At 46.1% G+C, this 14,523-nt stretch overlaps 2 long non-coding RNA genes across 2 annotated transcripts; both read left to right on the top strand.

The window, feature by feature from the left end:
* The first annotated feature begins 410 nt into the window (after positions 1-410).
* LOC121723395 lies at positions 411-1,060 on the top strand. Its single transcript, XR_006034943.1, has 3 exons — positions 411-572; positions 677-742; positions 841-1,060. It is a non-coding gene; the product is annotated as an uncharacterized LOC121723395 (long non-coding RNA).
* Positions 1,061-7,963: 6,903 nt separating this feature from the next.
* LOC121723396 lies at positions 7,964-8,517 on the top strand. Its single transcript, XR_006034944.1, has 3 exons — positions 7,964-8,029; positions 8,134-8,199; positions 8,298-8,517. It is a non-coding gene; the product is annotated as an uncharacterized LOC121723396 (long non-coding RNA).
* Positions 8,518-14,523: the final 6,006 nt, after the last annotated feature.

The raw sequence follows: 14,523 nt of genomic DNA, 5'->3' as shown, positions 1-14,523 counted from the left end.
ATTTACTTCTAAATTTGATAAAACGTAAAGTAGCGTAACATTTGGAAGCACCAAGATTTCCCTATGATTCTAACCTACTTAGGCCTATATTTGCATATCGTGCACATGCAGTCTGCCAAGGGGCCGCGTCCACACATGACGTGCGTGAGTGGCAGACACATAGTGCGAACATTTAAATGCTAACTCCGTTCTGTGCCTATTAGTGATCAAGCGGTCATTGTAAAATTAATTTCAAACACATTGACAAAGATACTTTTTTGCTAAAGACAATGTGTTATGTACTGGTTTGGTTGTATGCTGCTGTCTGATAAGTTATAGCGCATAGACTCTGTAGGTTGTTTTTGCTAAAAAAAGCATCTAGGCATTGCAGAGGCTAGTAGTAAAATTGTTCTTAATGTAGTCGGGTGAACTTTTCACAGCTGCCAGGCGGATTGTGTGCATCTGGGGGTGGGACTGACAATGAGCAACAAATGTCTTCCTGTTTAAAACACGGTCTTCCGGCGTCATTTGTTTGTAACGTGTTGCCGGCGTCGGAAGGCTGGAATTGCTAGCGGTACATCGGTCGTTGAGCGGTATGTAAAGGCTTTTGTTATGCTGCATGTGGTTATCAACTACGAAGGAACCATGTTGCCCTCGGCTAGTGTTCTTAAGTCATGCGTGCTTGTTGTTTTTTTAGTGAATCGCTTCAGACAAACTCTGGGTGGCAGCCAGTAGCGTTAGCATTCATCGCCAGCTGTGCAAGGTAATGGTGTCTCCCTTGTTTATAATAACTTAATGCTGTAGCGAGCTCCGACATAGTAAAGATCCTGACTGTTTGTTAACATTAGTTTGTTTCACTAGAGTATGCCGAAAGCCTGTCCCCCCTCCTACCTCGGCTCACCTCTTGTGATGACCGGTCATTGACTTTTTAAGGCCTTCGAATTGTGGGCAAGGGGTTCTGACCACTGTTTTCTCCGTGTTTTGTTTGAGTTCTAGTATCGTAGCCAGTCATGTTTTTCTTTTAGTTTGGGGTTGTTGATATCGTGTCTGTGTGTGGGTGTGTGCGCGTGCGTCTTCGTACGGGCAGGCGCTTTGTCTGTTTTTTTGGTTTGTTTTGGGTTTTCTTAATGTCTTATATATTTTGCCCCGTGCTTCTCTCTTTGTCCATCTACGGCCTGCGGCCTACTGAACTTCATCTAATCAGCCAAACCTGTGTAGTAGCCTGCTTTGTGTGAGCACCTGTTAGTGTGGGTTGACAATTGCTGTGTATCCTCGTGTGATGAAATTACTTCCTTAGATAGAATGGTGTGTAGTTCGAAGTAACCTTGTGTGACTTATAGCTTAGTCCATCACTTCCCAGCTTGATTCTATAGAGGTTGCGGTCTGACCTGAGATGTAGTGGGTGGGTGTGGGCCCATATTACTTAAGAGTTGGGGGCATTTGTGTCTGTTTATGGTATTTTGTCTTTATGTTGGCTGTGTGTATTTTCCTTTGTTATTGTTATGTGTATTCTGTACTCTCTCTTTTTAAAGAAAAAAAACCAAGAAACTTTCTAAGAAAATGATAAGACAAGGACTACAAACAAACTATTTATTGACTGAGACAGCCTCTATGTTCATTTACTTGAATAGCCTGCTCTGGTAGTTTATATATGGCAACCAAGCACTTTGCTACATTTGGCGCTGCGAGCAGGGTAATTTAGCTGAGGCTGTCCAGTGGTTTGTGTGTTAGTAGTGCATTGTATTTTTTTTCTATTGTATATGTGGTGTCTTGGCTGGCTTTTGGTAGTAAGTTTTTTTTTTTCCGGGGAAAACAGTGGTTGAAAAAACCCAGTCGGCGGGCAACTGACGGAGCGGGCACATCCCTGGTGAAGACTTCAGCGTCCGCTTATCTATGGTTATTGCTGTTCTGTGACTGTTGCGACTTGTTTCCCTGCACCTCTGTATTTCTCTTCTCTTTTCTTTTTTTTTCCTTTTACTTTTGGTTGATTGTTTGTATTTGTTTCTCCTAGACCCCCTCTCCTTTCTCAGAGGCAATCATGGAGGAGATGGTCACACAGATGAAAGCCCTGACAGACCTAGTGCAGCAGCTACAGGCAGATAACAAGCAGTTAAGAGGGCAGATAGCCCAGAGGCCAGTCCCTCCAGCTGAAGGTGATTCATCAGGTCAAACCCCCCCAGGTCAGTCTTCTGGTACTAGATCTATCCCCTCAGGTGCAGTAGAACGCTATGTATACCTCCCCCGGGAACGCAAATGTCCAAGGTTCTCGGGAAAAGTATCCCAAGATTCTCTGCCTGTCGAGGAGTGGGTAGAAGAGGCCCGTAGACATTTATCTTTACGCCCTATGCCCCTTGCTGAACAGACCCTAATAATTTTTGATTTGCTTGATGGGGAGGCTAAGAGAGAAGTCAAGTTCCGTCCTGCTGGTGAGCGTGACAGTCCCACCAAGATATTTGGTGTACTTACAAGCATATATGGTTGCACTCAGTCTTACGTTAGCCTGCAAAAGCAGTTTTTTCAGCGACGACAGCTCGAAAGGGAGTCTGTTACCGAATACTCTCATGCTCTTATGCACACGCTAGAAGCAGTTAAATTAAAAGACCCCTCTTGTTTTGCTAACCCTGATGTAGTCTTGCGTGATCAATTTATTGAAAACGTACAAGATATAATGCTTAAGAGAGAGTTACGACGTCAAGTGCGTCTTAACCCTACTATGGGTTTCTTTGATATTCGTAGTGAAGCCATTCGTTGGGTGGAGGAGGGTGAACATACTGACCATAGGCCACGGGCACACTCCTTTAGCACGCACGCTGTTTCCCCATGCGAGGTAGATTCCAACGCTGTGGCTGCTGCTCCTACCAATGAGTTAACAGAGATGAAAGAATCACTTCGCAAGCAGCAGGCCCAGTTAGAGGCTATTATGAAACGTCTTGACTCTCCCCAGCCTATGGCCCCTTCCACCTTTAGGCCCCAGTCACGTGGTTCGCGGCTCCGTTTTCAATCTGACGGCACGCCCATATGTGCACGTTGCGACCAGCCTGGTCATATCGCACGTTTCTGCTCACTCACATCCCGGTCTAATTCTAGAGCAGAGTTAGCTGCTAACTCCCGTTCACAGCAGCAGGGAAACTAGCGCCCCCTGACGTCAGGACCCAAGCGTCAGGTGGGGGACTTCCGGGTTTTTGTTCTGTTGGTGCATCTCAGCTTATTGGTAGATGTCCTGTAGTAGAGGTTAAAATGGGAGGAGTGAGTGTAGCTTGCTTGCTGGATACCGGCTCCATGGTGACTACCATCACCCAGAGGTTCTTTGAACAACAGTTACAACCATCTCTTCAACTTCAGCTATAGCCTTGCACTTGGCTCAAATTAAAGGCCGCTAATGGCCTGGAGATACCCTATCTTGGGTACTTGGAACTGGACGTGCACCTTTTCGGCCGGACTTTCCAGAAGATGGGTATTTTGGTGGTCAAAGATTTCCTTCACCCCAACACCCAAACGCATAAGCAATCTGTTCCCGGCCTTTTGGGAATGAACATTATTCGACACTGCTACCAGGAGTTGTTCATAGATCATGGCAGTTTCCTTTTCCAATCTTCAGCAGTTCGCCAGGCAGGCAAAGTGTGGCGTCGAGCTCTCTCGGAATGCCAGCACCTGGAGAAGGTGTTTGAGAGCGGCCGGGTAGGATCAGTGCGAGTGCAGGCAGGCCCAGCCGTATGTATACCCGCCGGGTCGATGAAGTTGGTCCCCGCTTCTTGCCACCAGGGCCTGGGGCCTACCCTTTCATCTGCTCTACTGGAGCCCATCCCCTTTACTGATGGACACTTACCTGGGAATCTGCTGATACCAACTGCTTACCTTTCGGTCACTTGTGGCAACGTCAATGTTCCTGTCGTTAACCTTGGAGATCAAGACCAGTGGCTTTGGCCTAAACTACCATTGGGCGAGTTATACGTAACCACACCTCCTGCCCCCGGCCCCTCTGTTCACTTTGAAATGGTGGGTGGATGTGATGAGCAAGTAGTCTTTATCCAGTCTACTCAGACAGAGAACAGTACCCCTCTTGATCTCTCCCAGCTTGCTTGGCCTGCCCTATCTGCCCAAGAACAACAGAAAGCTCGTGCTTTATTGGAAAAGTACAGAGGTACATTTAGTCAGGGTGATGGAGACTTAGGATGTGCGACCGGCGTTCAACACACCATCCCCTTGCTTGATACAGCCCCAGTGCGACAACGGTACCGTCGGCTCCCACCATCACAGTATGACATAGTCAAGAAGCACGTACAGGAGTTGCTGGATCATAACATCATCCAGCCCAGTTGTAGCCCTTATGCATCGCCGATCGTGGTAGTGCAGAAGAAGGATAACTCCATCCGATTGTGCGTTGATTACCGTCAGCTTAATGCTAGGACGCGGAAGGATGCCTTCCCTCTACCACGCATCGAAGAAACCTTGGATGCGCTAGGCGGAGCCAAGTGGTTTAGCACCCTAGACTTAGCCAGTGGATACAACCAAGTCCTTGTCCATGAAAAAGATCGAGAAAAGACAGCGTTTTGCACACCATTCGGGCTGTTTGAATTCAATCGTATGCCGTTTGGGTTGTGTAATGCCCCGGGAACTTTCCAGCGACTGATGGAACGAATTTTCGGCGATCAGAGCTTCCATTCACTACTACTGTACCTAGACGATGTGGTGATCTTTTCCACTACTGTCCAACAACACCTGGAACGGCTAGAACTAGTATTGCAGAGACTACAACAACACAACCTAAAACTGAAGCTCAAGAAATGTCACTTTTTCCAGTCTGAGGTCAGTTATTTGGGACACATAATTTCAGCATCAGGGGTAGCCACCGACCCTGAGAAAATCCGAGCTGTGGCAGAGTGGAGGAGGCCCTCAACTGTTAAAGAACTCCGCTCTTTCCTCGGATTTGCCTCATACTACCGGCGGTTTGTGGGGGGTTTTGCGGCTTATGCCGCTCCACTACATAAGTTGGTGGGAGCACTGGAGGGGACACGGAAGAAACCAGGGCCCCGGTTGCGTGGACGGGTTGATCAGCATTGGAGCCAGGACTGCGAGGAAGCTTTCCAGGCACTGAAGAGTCGACTGGTCCAGGCCCCTGTGCTGGGGTATGCTGATTTCACTCGCCCATTCATTGTTGAAGTCGATGCAAGTCACGCCGGGTTGGGAGCGGTATTGTCCCAAGAGCAGGATGGACAAAAACGCCCTATTGCATATGCTAGTCGAGGGTTGCGCCCTAGTGAACGGAATATGTCTAACTATAGTGCTATGAAGCTGGAGCTCTTGGGCCTGAAGTGGGCAGTAACCGAAAAGTTTCGGGAATACCTCCTTGGCCATAAGTTCACAGTTTATACTGATAATAACCCCCTCCGCTATCTGCAGTCTGCGAAGTTAGCAGCTGTTGAACAGAGGTGGGTATCCCAACTTGCACTGTTCGACTATGATATCAAGTATCGACCGGGCACAACAAATCGCAATGCCGACGCGCTTTCCCGACTGCCAGTAGCCACCAACTCAGACCCTGGGACAACTTCGGGGCTGGGCCCCCCGAGAGTTAACACCCAAGAAGGCGAAACTAGTGCACTTAGTGCTTCCATCCGCCAACAAGATCGGCAAGAAGTTGAAGCCCCCCGGCTGGGCCCCGGGGAGGCGGAACTCCTGCCCAGGGAGACGACCTGGCGACACTGTCTGACTTTCCCACCCTTGGCAGGGAAAGAAATGACCCCTGGGCTGGGCCCCCGGGGTGTCGAACCTCTCCAGGATGGGACGTTCAGCTTAGGCATTCAAGTGCCACCCTGGGTACGAAGTCAGATGGCCCCCGGGCTGGGCCCCCGGGTGGCAGAAGTAAATGAGGTTGGGGCCTCAGTATCTCGGAGCAAGCACGACCTGCAAGTGCTACAAGCGGCTGACCCCTGCCTCAATGCTTTTCTGCAGTTTTGGAAGAGGGGTCATCCCCCTAGTGCAGCTGAGGTGAAGGCGTCCCCAAGTGGAGTGCGAGGGGTGGTGAAACAGTGGCGCAGAATCAAGGAAAAGGATGGGCTGTTATATCGAGAGGTGCAACTCCCCCCATCCAAAGCTACAGTCCTGCAACTCCTTTTACCAATGTCCTTGCGGGCAGAAGTACTTACCAACCTGCATAACAACCATGGGCACCAGGGAGTAGATAGGACGACAAGCCTGGTCCGCCAACAGTGCTACTGGCCAGGAATGAGTCATGACATCAAGAAATGGTGCGAGGAATGTGAGCGGTGTGTGGTGGCGAAGGCAAACCAGCCCAAGGTCCGGACATTTCGGGGGAACTTACTGGCCACCCGGCCCTTGGAAATAATAGCCATTGACTTTACCATCCTTGAGCGTGCCAGCAGTGGCCATGAGAACGTGTTGGTGGTCACAGACGTTTTCTCGAAATTTACACAGGCTTACCCAACAATGGACCAAAAAGCCAAGTCTGTGGTTAAGGTGTTAACCGAGAAATGGTTCTATACTTACGGGGTGCCCCAACGCATTCATTCAGATCAAGGACGGTGCTTCGAAGGAGAGCTGCTACACCAACTTTGCACACTGTATGGCGTTCGGAAAAGTAGGACTACCCCCTACCACCCGGAAGGGAATGGCCAATGTGAGCGATTTAACCGCACCCTTCACAATCTCCTCAGAACACTGCCGGTAGAGCGAAAAAGAAAATGGCCACAACTGCTCCCAAAGCTCCTTTTTGCATACAACACCACGGAACACCAATCTACAGGCTTCTCTCCGTACGAGCTGATGTTTGGGCAAAAACCCCGCCTTCCAGTGGACCAGCTGCTGGGTGCAGCCGACAGCGATCCCCTGAATAGTGACCTTGGCGACTGGATGGCCCAACACAGAGAGCACCTTTCGACAGCATATGACCATGCACGTCACCAGTTGGAAGCCGCCGCAGCCCACCGAAACAAAGACCATGCAGAACCAACCCCCATCCTTCCCCCTGGCACCTTGGTGTACTGCAGAAATCACCATCATGGCAGACACAAAATTCAAGATATCTGGAATTCGGCAGTCCATGAGGTGATGGAATGCCTCAACCAAGTTGGGACCCTCTATAGGCTCAAACCTCATGGTGAAGATGGCCCCTGTAGAGTTGTGCACCGGACTGAGATAAAACCAGCTCCCAGAGGTGCGAGGGGCAGACAAGATGTTCGTCCTGCATCCCAGCCTTTTGGGGAGTTACCCCGCATCCCAACCCATGCAGCCCCACGTCCAGAGTTGGGGGGAACTGGGGCACTTAGCCCAGATGACACCGAGGACGAGGACCTTTGGAGATTATCCAGCTCACAGAGCCCCCCCCACACAGCTGGAGCACCCTGTAGTCCATCTATCACAGCCCATACAGCTCCGCACCCAGCCTCACGTGACTTAGAGCCAGCCCTGCATGGACCGGAGGAAGAGGACTCTGAGAGAGCAACTGTTCCACCCACTATCAGAGAGGATGGGCAATATGCCCCGAGACCATCATTATCTGAAGTTGAGTGTCAGCACAGTGGTTCATCATCCAGCGGTGCAGGCCCACTCACTTCTCCCATAATACTGCCAACTTTACCTCTTCCTCAGGTTAGGCCTCAATCCCCAAAACCCTTAGACTATGACATATCCCCTTCTTTCCTAGCACCCGGGGTCAACGCTCCATTAGACCTGCCCATGCCCCTTCGAAGGGGTTCTAGTCGTAGTACTGCTGGTCAGCATTCAAACCCCTATAACCTGCCACGATCAGCCATTCCCAATCAGCCTGTTAGACCAGTAGGTGCCTTATTCTCCAACACAGCTGACCTTTCAGGGACTGTTCACCGGGACGGTGAACTTTAGTGGCCGGGGTGAGTGTAGTCGGGTGAACTTTTCACAGCTGCCAGGCGGATTGTGTGCATCTGGGGGTGGGACTGACAATGAGCAACAAATGTCTTCCTGTTTAAAACACGGTCTTCCGGCATCATTTGTTTGTAACGTGTTGCCGGCGTCGGAAGGCTGGAATTGCTAGCGGTACATCGGTCGTTGAGCGGTATGTAAAGGCTTTTGTTATGCTGCATGTGGTTATCAACTACGAAGGAACCATGTTGCCCTCGGCTAGTGTTCTTAAGTCATGCGTGCTTGTTGTTTTTTTAGTGAATCGCTTCAGACAAACTCTGGGTGGCAGCCAGTAGCGTTAGCATTCATCGCCAGCTGTGCAAGGTAATGGTGTCTCCCTTGTTTATAATAACTTAATGCTGTAGCGAGCTCCGACATAGTAAAGATCCTGACTGTTTGTTAACATTAGTTTGTTTCACTAGAGTATGCCGAAAGCCTGTCCCCCCTCCTACCTCGGCTCACCTCTTGTGATGACCGGTCATTGACTTTTTAAGGCCTTCGAATTGTGGGCAAGGGGTTCTGACCACTGTTTTCTCCGTGTTTTGTTTGAGTTCTAGTATCGTAGCCAGTCATGTTTTTCTTTTAGTTTGGGGTTGTTGATATCGTGTCTGTGTGTGGGTGTGTGCGCGTGCGTCTTCGTACGGGCAGGCGCTTTGTCTGTTTTTTTGGTTTGTTTTGGGTTTTCTTAATGTCTTATATATTTTGCCCCGTGCTTCTCTCTTTGTCCATCTACGGCCTGCGGCCTACTGAACTTCATCTAATCAGCCAAACCTGTGTAGTAGCCTGCTTTGTGTGAGCACCTGTTAGTGTGGGTTGACAATTGCTGTGTATCCTCGTGTGATGAAATTACTTCCTTAGATAGAATGGTGTGTAGTTCGAAGTAACCTTGTGTGACTTATAGCTTAGTCCATCACTTCCCAGCTTGATTCTATAGAGGTTGCGGTCTGACCTGAGATGTAGTGGGTGGGTGTGGGCCCATATTACTTAAGAGTTGGGGGCATTTGTGTCTGTTTATGGTATTTTGTCTTTATGTTGGCTGTGTGTATTTTCCTTTGTTATTGTTATGTGTATTCTGTACTCTCTCTTTTTAAAGAAAAAAAACCAAGAAACTTTCTAAGAAAATGATAAGACAAGGACTACAAACAAATAAACTATTTATTGACTGAGACAGCCTCTATGTTCATTTACTTGAATAGCCTGCTCTGGTAGTTTATATATGGCAACCAAGCACTTTGCTACATTAAGTTGAATTGTAATCTTTGTAGCCTGTATGTACTTTTCTGGGTAGCAGAGACAGAGCTGCTATGTTTCTTTAAACCACTGGGCTACTGTTTTCTACATTCCCTCATGCACATACTGTAGATAAATTTTAACTGATGTCAAATGTAATGTCCAGAAGTAAGAATGCATTGTCTTAACACAACTGAGTTTTCTTTGCCTTAAAAACAACAGATCAAATAGACTTTTCTTTTAACCAGTTTTATTTTCCACATGTAGACTAAGCTATCCTGGGTTTTATGTTTAAATTGTCTTACATATCTCCAATGTATTGTCATTATATGTATAGCACTGTAACAATGATGATAAAATCTATGTATGACTGTAGGCATGTATGGATGATTTAGCCTCTGATTAAGAGATCAATCTTAATATTGAGTAGGATTGACAAACCAGATGGCCACTGGTTTTCAGCACCTAATAGTAATAAGAATATTTTCAAAGTGGTCAAATCTGAAGCGCAGGCGTTTCTAACCACTAGTCACACAATTTCCAAAGAGACCTGTACCATTGAACATGCCTTGTAGAACTGCATAAGTTTTATTCACTGTCACCAGACAAGAGATACTAGATTTGTGCCTGCGTAAGTCACCTAGAAATGCTTTAACATAATAGGTGGCTAACGTTAGAAAAAATATTCAGAGCTAACAGCATTCATGATGTTCACAGAAAATGTATATACCAGCTTTAATAACTTATTTGCTATGTTCCCTTAGGCTACTTTGCCCTTAACAGAATCTTCTCAATTCTACCACCATGCTCTTTCTGAACGTAGTGGTAAAGAGTCAGGCTCACAAATGGGATCACATTGAATATTCTGTAAAAGAGACTGAGACCTCGTTTACTACTTTAACTTGTTGTTATGAAATCTCTGAATACACTATATCTATAACATGTTGTAACCTTTCTCCCATAATGACACAAAGCTCATCAATGTTCAATCACTGCATGGATATGTTAATGTCCTCCAGGTGTCAAGCACACAATGGAGCAATAGACTATCCTGAGGAAGATTAACACCTCCGATGGGGGGTTAACCTATCCAGATAATCATTGGCTGGATTTACATGTTTCTCCTTGATGCCAGGAAGGCACAGAGACTCTTGGATGCTATATGCCCCACTGAACAGGTCACTCAACAAATGGACTACTACCTGAACCTGGTACAGTGCTGCTACTTCAGGCTCTCCATCCACTAACTGCAAAAGAACAAGCCTTGGTTCTCTGGGAACTACAATCATCAGTCCTGCAAACACTGGCTTTAAGGATCCTATTTTGATAACCCCACTAGGTCCAATCCTGTGATGACCCAGAGGGGTCAAGGGGACATCTGTAAGGATCCTAATTACCAGGCTGATGATAATCTTTTTTAGTCATAAATTGACTCTTGATCAACTACTAAGTGTGGGCCTATTGTGGGCCTACTGTCACATGTCCACAGGAGCAGTTAACTATAGGGACAGGAAATGTAATCAAATGTATACCTTGTCATGTCTTGATTGATTCACTCTCACTACAACAATGGTCTCAAGTCTCATCAAAGTACTCTCAAATCAGATGACCTCCAACCATGTGATCCCAAATCAGCTGACCTCCAATCATGTGATCCATATCAATGTAACCAACCACAAACTAGGTAGCCTATTTAAGTGAGGTTCACAGAGCATTCTAGGAGCCATTCTGTAGTCAGAATCTCCCGCACCACTAAGGTGTGTAGTCATCATCCTCTGAGCTGGTATGTTCATTCTCTGATTGCTTCATATGGTTTCCTAAATGTTCCTTTAACCTGTTTTCGTAACTTTCACATTATTCATTTAGATGTACCTTCTATAATGTATTAGATGAATAGCTTGTATCTGACAAATAAATTGTTATGCTTTGACCCGCATAGTTTTCTAGAATTTCTTTAGATATCCCTCAAAGTTTAAGATGTGCCAGGGGGAACGGCTAGGATTAGTCCCTAGGGCCGTGGGGCTAAATCAGTGAAAGTAGGCATGCTACCAGGAGAACTGGCCATCGTATTGTACTGTGGTGGGGATTTTATTAGTAGTCTGGAATTAGACAGCTAACCTTAGCACACCCTGAACCCTCTGTAGCTTCGGTAAGATGTTCTGTCCAGATGAGTATAGTGGTCCAGGCCAGCACTATAGCCTCTGACCAACTTTCACACTAGGATCATTACTCAGTAAATGGCGCCTCCCGAATTAGTCGGCCGAGGAGGGCCTCGCACACTATTGTTGGGGAAGTTGAGTCTAATTAAATAGCTAGAAGGCATTCTTGTAACAGTATCGTGGGTAGGCCTACATCGGCCTACTATGGATAGTAATATTACTTTGACTGAAACTTCTCCATATCTAGCGGGGTCAGAATCATTAGGTTAACAGGGGTTCTATAATCAATTGTTATTTCCAACAGCACGTGGAAGCTTCACGATTTCCTTCGACCCACACACTGAACTTGAATCAAACATTATTTAGAACACAGCTGATCAACCGCCTGCTTTCACTTTTGAGTGAAGTTCCATTGCACGAGATGACCGGACTACTTGCGAAGTGATATGAAAGATAAAACCAGTTGCCATTGACAGCGGTAATTATAGGTTTGCAGTGGTAATTACATGAAAATAATTTACTGTAGAACGTTGGGAAATCTCATTCAAGTCAATGGAGCGTTCTAATAGCATTGTGAAGAGCCGTATAATAACTTCAATAGATAACTTTATAGTTATAATGTGAGGGGCACACATACAGAAAAAAAATGTCCTTAGGCTACGTTTATACGGTGACGATGAAAAGAGAAGACGCAGAAGTGGCGTCTCGTCGTCTTTTTTTTTTTTGCGTTTAGACGAGCATTCTCAGGGGGAAATCTATGTTTATATGAGACGCAAGAGTATGTGATATTCGATTGGATATGCATTTCAGACCGCTGGGTGGTGGTGTGATAGAACCCCGGTACGCAACCCGGGTCGTCTTCAAAACTCTACACTCTGGAAGGAGTCTTCAGATTTTTGCGTCTTCAAGCCCCGATGGCCCTTATGATAAAATATTTTGTCGTCTTCCTTCGCAATCGTTCTCGTATAAACGTGTATAATACATACAAACTTGCTCTTTTTAGCAGAGACTTTCTAATGAGGAGACAGCACTCAAAGAGTCTCCCATAGAAATGTATGGGGTTAGTTCGTATTAGCAGTATTGTTAGACTCTTACTTTGACAAAATCAAAGGGCAAATCCAATAACAAAATCCAGGTACAAAATCCAAGTCAAAATACGCTAGTATACAGTTAGGCAAACAATCCAAATTCACAAATCCAAGAATAATTTAGTGGAGTTTAACAATACATTTTCTAACAAGGCTCAGTATGTTCAGTACAAACAGTACCTCATGCTGTGGCAAGGAAAACAGAGTCTTTATAAAGCCCATGGTTAATTAGTTAACCTGTGACAGGTGATTAGAACTCCAGTAAAGCGGAGCAGGGCTGGAGTGGGCATGGTCGAAGCAGCCGACGGTGAAAGGAGGATAGAGGCCTGCACACCATTTTAAAAGCTCCTAGACAACTTTATTTGAACAACGTTTCAACCCTTGAGGGTCTTCTTCAGGCAGCCGACGGGACAGAGAACGCTGAATGGGTGTTACAACAACGAGTTCAAAAACCCTATATGTACAGGATATGATCCCCCTCTGTCAAGGTCCGTGGATAAACAGAGGGGGATCATACCCCGTACATGTAATATGTAATGGAGTGGAGAGATAGTATCTTCACTCAGAGAACCAAGGTTACAAAGTAGCCTAACCAACCAATCTTTCCATATAAAAATATACCCGTTTTCCCTATTAATTCTGAATTGCGAGTTACATATAGGGTTTTTGAACTTGTTGTAACACCCATTCAGCGTTCTCTGTCCCGTCGGCTGCCTGAAGAAGACCCTCAAGGGTTGAAACGTTGTTCAAATAAAGTTGTCTAGGAGCTTTTAAAATGTTGTGCAGGCCTCTATCCTCCTTTCACCGTCGGCTGCTTCGACCATGCCCACTCCCAGGCGCGCCTGCAGGTGTACGTCCGTACGCACTGTGCGTAGCACCATCAGGCTACTCAACAAGAGAAAATGTCCTGTGTGTGTGTGTTTTGGCCCACCATACCTTCCCAACTATGGACAGTATCCCATTAGCTGCATGCCATCAGGCTACAATTTACAATTTTCTATTGAAGTTAGTGAACACGTTATCAAAATTAACGCGCACACATTTTGTTTGAGCAGGAGAGAGAGAATACACACGCAGGCACGCAACTAGGCTACTTGTTTTCTTTTACTCGGCTATCTATATTATCAGCACACAATGTTGAGATAATTCACTAACTCAATACTCATCATGGATATCACAAGTTTAAACAACGAAAACAGAAAGAATGGATGCAGCAAAACTTGGAGTTATTCCAGATGGGCAAGAAAAAGGTAGGCAATTGCTTGTCAGAACGTTAGACTGCATTAGACAGCTGTTTAAAGCCAGACGTCACGGTAAGCTAGAACAAAATTAAAGGTAACTTTAGCCTGTATAGGGCTGTATCAAGTTGTCCAAATGAGTAGGTAATTGAAGATTGTTGTTGTATTATTGCATGTGAATGTTGCTATGCTATGTAAACCGGGAAACAGACAAATATTGTCCACGCGTGAATTTTTGTTTTGCCCGGAGGGTGTGTTCCAATCATTTCGACCACACTCACTGTGCCTGCCTACAGTTAGAAAGTGGTTTTGCATCGATGTTCTGAAAACCTGGACCTGTACGTCACGACGATCGACCACCAGCTCACAGGCTGTAAGTACAAACAAACTTTTCCACCTAACGACAGTTACAAAATAGCATGTTCATATTATTCACGTTGGCATGCATGAAAAGGGCACAAGCTAGGCTTAGGCTAGTCTATATTACAGGAAGCTACACCAGGCATGTAACTGAAGTGTTCTGTTCGCGATGTGTAAAATCAGAGAATGTCTAATAGGAAGGGCTCTGGTTAAATCCATTAGAGGAATGGTCTATTTTTTTTAACGTAGCCTACAGGCCACGCGCCAGGTATAGCTACTTCCATTGATTAGACCTATTGGAAGCTAATTGTTGCAGAAAACGCAACGCGAACGGAATGCTTCAGTTACGTGCCTGGTGTAGCTACACTCATAAGAAACTGTATGACCACACTACCCAGAGATTTAGCTTGTTGAACCTATAATCTTCTAACCTAAGCGTTAAACCACAAATAATAATATTGGCAACAATATCTTATGCTCAACTAAGGACTGGTATTGTTCTAGTCTAAACAGGGAAAATCAAAAACACAATACCCGTGCACTATTAGGCTAAGTTGCTATCACTAGAGCCCA

Source organism: Alosa sapidissima, chromosome 11, assembly GCF_018492685.1.
Source record: "Alosa sapidissima isolate fAloSap1 chromosome 11, fAloSap1.pri, whole genome shotgun sequence".
NCBI lineage: Eukaryota > Metazoa > Chordata > Actinopteri > Clupeiformes > Clupeidae > Alosa > Alosa sapidissima.
Note: the sequence above shows the minus strand (reverse complement) of the source record. Positions and strands in the feature narration are given on the sequence as shown.